The sequence below is a fragment of the Magallana gigas genome, chromosome 1 (genome assembly GCF_963853765.1).
Source record: "Magallana gigas chromosome 1, xbMagGiga1.1, whole genome shotgun sequence".
NCBI lineage: Eukaryota > Metazoa > Mollusca > Bivalvia > Ostreida > Ostreidae > Magallana > Magallana gigas.
The window spans coordinates 38,719,269-38,726,601 of record NC_088853.1 but is presented as its reverse complement, the minus strand read 5'-3'; the positions used below and the strand labels follow the sequence as shown (position 1 = coordinate 38,726,601).

Here is a 7,333-nt window from a genome sequence, read left to right as displayed (position 1 = left end):
GCACATGCATTTAAACAAATGACCATGTTCTGTAATTTTTAAAAATAAAATAGAAAGAAAAAAAGAAAGAAAAATAAGTGGAGGAGTGCGTGAAATCAGCAATGTTCTGTGCCATGTAACCTGACTGAGATAAAGCGCATAATAACACAACATGATCAGCACGTGCAGATAACCACACACCGAAATGATGAAATGATCACCTTTATTTTGACTGTTTCAACCAGTGTAATGATGCATAGATTTAAACAGCCTTAATGAAGTTCATGTAAATCGCTGACAATTGCTGTCAGTATTGGTTTTTTTAATAAATCATGAGAGAGAGAGAAAGAGAGAGAGTTTATTTTTTTTCGGAAAGGGGGGTTAGACCGGCCCATTGACACTTTTAACTTCTTTCAGCTAGTGTGCATTTTCCAGTTTAGTTATTTATATGCATTATTGTATAGAATTGTCCACATGCATATACACTGTAGAGCACGATACCGTTAATGAATGATTTAATGCATGACTGTATGCAAATGCCGATAACGGGGTACCATTTAATTTTACACACATGCATTAATATTCAACAATGGTCTGGATTTCGGATCAGAACAATATCAGGCATTTATTTAAAATTTATTTCATTTGAAACATGAAACATGTACATGTAAAAGAGCAATATGCAGTTTTAATTCATATCACTGTGCAAAATAATGTTCTGAATTTCAAGCTCTTCAATCTTTTCATGTTTGAAATTCTCAGAGCTGATAATAAATACGGAATCCTTCATCACTTGGTTTGACTTCTCTGGAATTGCATATTGGTGGACCCTTGGGAATACGGCATACATAACCTTCGTTTTTAACTTACGGCCCACAGCGCGCCTCAACCTTATAATTTGTTCCTTTTACGCCAACATTCCCCACCCGGTTCGTACTGCACACGACCAATGCAGATTCAGAAGAATACCTTAGCACCGTAAAATTTACGCGGTCACAAAGGATAAAGAATAGGTAATAAAAATTAGGATTGCATGTTTACTTATTAGGAAATAAATTCCCGGATAAACTATATAATTAATAAATTTAATTCAAAGTCAATGCATTCTCTCTCTCTCTCTCTCTCTCTCTCTCTCTCTCTCATGACTAATCAGTTTTTTTTTGTAATATCTCAATATCTATAAAACCTCCTACATGTACATGTATAGAAAACACATTTACATTTTCTGACCTGTGCGGCAGATTTCTGTTCACTGGCAATTAATTGAATTGTCTTTGATATCTTTCATTTTGCAGTAAAAAGAGATATGACAATTAGATTTTGGAAATTATTGAAATTGATTATGAGATTAAAACATCAGTTTAAATTCAATTCAAGAGTCCAATAAGCCGGTCAGAAACGTATTAAACAAACAAACTGAAATATTTGTTAGACAAATTATATAAGCTATTGAAGCTTTATTTTGCTATTCATGGGAAATTAATAACTGTATAACCAAGAACTTGGTTAGAAAAAAGAAGAAAGGTGTACTATATCGTTACATAGCTGATTATAAATTCTATATTCTGACTGATTTATTGGTTTTAGTGCGCTCCTATATGTTTAGATATATACAAAACCATGTGCCGCGCTTGATCTTAGTTTCTAGTGTGTTGTTTATTTCCAAGAATCATATGATTCATAGGCTTAAGATATTCATAAGTAAAGTGTACATATATCTGTAGACAATTTTGAAAACTGAATAATTCACTTTATGTTGTATTTTTATGTCTGTTTTTCAAATATTAGGGGGTAGCAACGTTCCCGAGCTCCAAAAGACTACATGCCCTGAGGGCTTGCACACCTAATATAAAACATAATTCCCGCCCTCGCCCGAGGTTTACGACCCGGTGAATCTCAAATCTTTAGTTGTTAGCATGATTTTTGAAGTATCAATAAATTATTAACTAAAACATGGGATTTTCTAAAATTACGATAGCAGTGTGTCTTGTGATTCTGTGCTGTTGAGTGCAAATATTGACTTATAGCTCAAAATATAACACATGTGATTTCAATAGTTGAATTTAGAAAATGATATTGAAAAAAAAAAACACTCAAAAGCCGTACAGGGGATGTCAGGGGCATGCACAGGGGTATAGAGTGGCTTATAGAGGATGACAGGGGCATACAGGGGGTGACGGAGCTTGCAGTGGCACACGGGGGGGGGGGTGTACAGGGGCGCACATGGAATGACAGGGTATACAGGGGCTCTGTGCAGTGGCACACAAGGGATGTACAGGGGATGACAGTGAAAACACAGGGGGTGACAGGGGAAGACAGGGGATTTTCATACGGACAGGGGATTTTAGAGCCAGTAGTGTAAGCATATATGTGTATTGATATTGTTTAAATAAATGTAAATCTTAGTATTTGTATTTTAATTAGCGTACTTATGTTTTGCAGGGATGAGTCTACCAAATTGTCTTTACAAATGTCCAAATCAGGTGGAAATTCCAGACTACTCAATGACATGTTTTCGTGATAAATTATATTTAAAACTGGTCTAATTTACTCGTGTGTCGTGTGCCCCCTTCAAGCCAATCCTTCCGATAAAAAACAGCGCTTTGTTGTAGCCGATGCTTATTTGTTTATTAGAGATTTAAAGATATATTGAACCTATCATAATAGAGGAGTTTTGCAAAGTATTTTTTTATTTCATTTTCTATTTATTTTTTTCTACAAGGAATCAAATTTAAGAGAATACAGTTTGTTTAAATCCAATGATATTACTTTAGAAGATGTAGTTTTATATAACTTAAGATGTACTCGTACTTTTATAAATTGATATTTAATTTTATAATATGATTTTAAATCAGACTAACTGATCTGCCAAAAAGAAATATATATTTCCTTTAAAGGTACTTCCAATTAATGGTAAATGAATAATAATAATGTTTATATGATAAAACTGTTTTATGATTAAATATCAATATTGTTTTCATATTCCCTGTAATTTTTGTTTCGTTTTATGATACTGTGCGTTTTGAAAATTAAGGATCACGCTTTTTTGAAATAGAAGAATATTAGGAATTATTGAAAAACAATTTAGAAATATTTAAAAACCTTTTTCTCAACAACCATTTTTTAAGGAAAGCTGAAACTTGTGTGAAAGCATCTTCAGCTACTCTAGATTCAGTTTTGAAAATCATGACCCCCAGGGTAGGATGGGCCAACAATTGGGGGGGGGGAGGGTCGTTAAGTCAATATTTCACATAGAAATATAAAGTAAATCTTTAAAATTCTTCTTTTCAGATAATCAGCAAAAACAAAAGCTGAAAAACTTGTGTGGAAGCATCCTCAGGTAGTGTAGATTCAAAGTTAAGAAAACCATGACCCCCGGGTAGGGTGAAGCCAGAATTGGGGGGGGGGGGGTCGAAATTTTACATAGACATATACATGTATAGAGTAATTTTTTTAAAAATCTTCTTCCCAGAATCTTATCAGCAAGGAAAGATGAAACGTGTGAAATCATCCTCAGGCATTGCATATTCAAAGTTCTGGGGTGAAATTTTCAAAGGAATATATAGAGTAAATCTTCTCAACATCTAATCAGATAGGAAAGTTGAAATTTCTGTGGAAGAATTCTCAGATTCTAAGGTAGTGTAGATTGAAAGTTGCGAAAATAATGACCCCCAAGGGTAGAGTGGGACCACAATGGGGGGGGGGGTCGAAATTTTACATAAAAATATATTGAGTTAATGTTTTAAAAATCTTATCGGAAACTAATCAGCTAGGAAATGTGAAACATTTGTCAAAGCTTCTTCATCACTGTAGATTTAAAATTGTGAAAATCGTGACCCCCCCCCCCCCCGGGGAAGGGTGGGGCCACAGTGCAGGATTGTTTTCATAGGAATATATAGTGCACATCTTTGAAAAGTTTCTTCTCTGAAACTAATCAGCCAGGAAATGTTTTGATAATCACACTGGGGGTCGAATTTTAACATAGGAATATTTTGAGTAAATCTTTCAAAAAATCTTCTTTGAAACTTATCTGCCATGTGCTTCTTTTAGATTGCTTAACTTTTTGCCCCTGGAGGTTTTTTTGGCCTCACAAGGGGTTCAGAGTTCGATAAGTTTTTTATACTTTATACATGTATAAGCAATTGTTTAAGATCTTGAAAACTGCAATGCGCAACATGTAATATTACTATAAAGTCATTCTGTTCTAAAAGAGACTAGTGATAATAAACATAAGAATATTCGGGGGGGGGGGGATTTTTATTCACACATGATCGTCATGTGTAATACTACATTGTCCAGATGGTTTATATTATGACTAAATTAAGCTGTTTTTATCATACATATCTTTCCTCAGGTGAGCGATGTGGCTAATGGACCTCTTGTTTGACACAGGTTAAAAAGTTTAAATAACAAGCCAATGACGTGTTTATACCTGCTTTTTTTCTTTACCTTAGTTAGTCTAGTCATATCTATACAAAATAGTATTTATATATTGATTATCAGTGTGTTTTTTTATGAAATAATTTGTTGTGGCTCTTTTTTAAATTTGTAAATCTCTTACTAAATGAATAAAATTTAGCAATTAAATATGTCCATTATATAGTGTCAGTAAATTAAGAGTTGTTAATCAACTGTTTTATGAATATGAGGAAGATCAAATTGCTCAAAATATTACAATACTAGTAATGATAAGATAATATTGGTTACCACAGTGGGAGACTTTTAAAACATAACTTAAAGAGAGTAATAGCCTTGTTGCTTATGAAATAAGTTAAACTATTTTTTTAAGTTTAAAAGTATATTTTGAATTTTAAAAAAATAACAACCTTTTACAAGATATGTATTACTAGGTTTGATTTGATGAAAGATGACAAACGTTTTAGATGATTATGCTTGCATTTGTTTTGTTTCGGTTTGCTTTTGTCTAGTTTGTTGTATTTAGCTTTTATTTCAATAGTTTTTTGTTCGTTAAAGAATTTAAATACCATAAATGTAAAATAAACATTGTCAAAAACTTTATACCAGGTTTATAAGTGTTTTATTTTGCAAAAATAGTATGCTAATTTTATTAGAATTGTTAATTAAACGGAAGAGGTAATTATATTATACGACTGTCTACATATATATCTTAAATTAAACCCTTGACAGTATCCATTCAACGTTCTTGAATATGTATTGAAGTCATAATATATGACATGTGACAAATTATAGCGGAATATATAAACGTCAATCGTAATATGCGTTGAGCATAAAAACATAATACATGAAAAAAACATTGTAATGTTGTATTTAGTAGAGTCATATGCATACGCGTATACAGTTTATTATCCTGTGCGTTCTGCACATTCCTCTCGAAATTAATATGTCGAACGACCTACTATGGCTATGTACATGTTTGTTCATGTAACACACCAATCACGTAAACAATTGTAGGAATTGGTGTTCAATGTTTAGAAGCTACAAACCATAATTAATGCAACAGTGTTTGGAACGGAGATTGCTAATTCAACATGTCCAAGGAAATGATACATTGATATAAGTTTTCTCTACATATGAATGATCTTGCTTACTGGAATATACCGCAGTCAAATTTCTTATCTATAGGACGAATACATACTTGATAATGTGGTGATCAAATAAGAAAAGGTCAATCGATTGGCGAAATTGTTGAATTGTTTACTGCAATAAACCGCAATACATACTGAATCGAAGGTTATACATCCGCTGTCTTTAAAAGGATAAAGTTCATTACGAATAGCTTTAAAATATCACTTATCTTAGAGGACTCGTTCTAATGGAACGACCCCTCGCGCTTACATTAGTGCCAACGGTATACATTAAAATAAATTGTAAAACTTGTTTATCAATCGTTGCAAAAAAAATGAAGGTTAAGGTTCAGGTAAAAAAAGAAAAAAAATTAGGAAAACATAATTAAATTCAAATCTATTTATATATTAGTAACTAAGGTTCGAAGCTTTCTAGATAGAAAAGGTAAAGTTCTCAATTAGTATGTTTTAATCAATTAATAAAGCACAAAAACCACCATCGTTCAAGTATCTTATCTACGCTACGGAGGTAATTAACTTTAGATTTCTTGAATTCTAAAATATTTATGTTATTATAGATACTATTAACATGGTTACATTAAGCTAATTGCGAGTGTGATTATAGATAAATACTACATATCTGATTTGACTGTCAAGACACATTTGCCAATTGCCTCACATTATGTCAAGTTCTTGATAATTGCTTACATTTCTGCTAATATATTCATATCCAATGTGTTTAACAGTGCATATCCTACTTAATTAACCGCGGAATGAAGTGATAAATAAACACAAAAGGGGTGCATTATATGTAACGCAGACCTAAATACATTGTGTATTTTTTACAACAAAAGAACAAACTGTAACAAAGACACACGTTAATAAGCGATAAATTTACCGTTAAAATGTACGTATGATAGGAAGAAAGAAAATGAGTACTGATAAACAAGTTGTACCTCTTAATGACAAGGTATTTAAAATACATAAATGTACATAAAAGGGGCGATTAAATATGAAAATCTCTCTCTCTCTCTCTCTCCACGTTATGAAAAACTTGTGTCTATATTTTAATGATAGGATTTATATGATAAAATGAAAGGAAAATGCATATACTCTAAAGCATAAAAGGACACTGTAAATAAATGTATCATCCTTTCAGATATTAAGAAAATATAATTAAATTAACTAATTTCCGTTAGTTCTAGTTGTATGTTTGCATTGTCAGGAAAATAAATATTTTCCTTTCGTTAAACTTTTATTTTACTTCCTTGTGTTAGTGTACTCCTCGTACAATGTTTAATTTTTAATTGTAAAACGGTACTGTAACAGAATGGTACATGTTTATATTTTCTTTAGTGTTTGTGTATATTGTTTCTGATAAATGTTCCTGTATTAGATTGTTCCTTGTACAGCTTCATTTAATTTTTTGATTTAACAACTAAAATAATTACCTGTTTCAAATTAGTTGTCTATATTGTATTATTAGTTTTACTACATGCACTTTAATAAGGCTACATATTTCTTACATGTAAATAAGCACACTTAAATCTGAATTTTTTTTTTTATTCAATTACGTTTTGAATTAATATCCAAACCGTTTTATATCATTTGATTTCGATGACAGCGTTACCAAATGAGTACACAAATGCATGTACGATAAATTTACTTTCACGAAAAATCAATGTGTAGTTAAACTTAACTTATCCAAACCAGTATGAGGTAAGAAGGAATTGTTTAAAAAAAAAACCCTAATGCCTCCATATGATATTACATACTTATACACATATGCTAAACTAAGAGCACACTGC

General features: G+C 31.8%; 1 long non-coding RNA gene across 2 annotated transcripts in view; it reads left to right on the top strand.

The window, feature by feature from the left end:
* The window catches only part of LOC136270160 (uncharacterized), a 28,904-nt gene extending 24,021 nt beyond the window's left edge, over window positions 1-4,883 (top strand). The window contains exon 6 of one of the 2 annotated variants that reach the window (XR_010707893.1): window positions 2,422-4,883. This is a non-coding gene — a long non-coding RNA (uncharacterized lncRNA). The remainder of the gene's footprint in view (window positions 1-2,421) is intronic. The other variant, XR_010707892.1, reaches the window with a different exon arrangement.
* The last annotated feature ends 2,450 nt before the right edge of the window (window positions 4,884-7,333 follow it).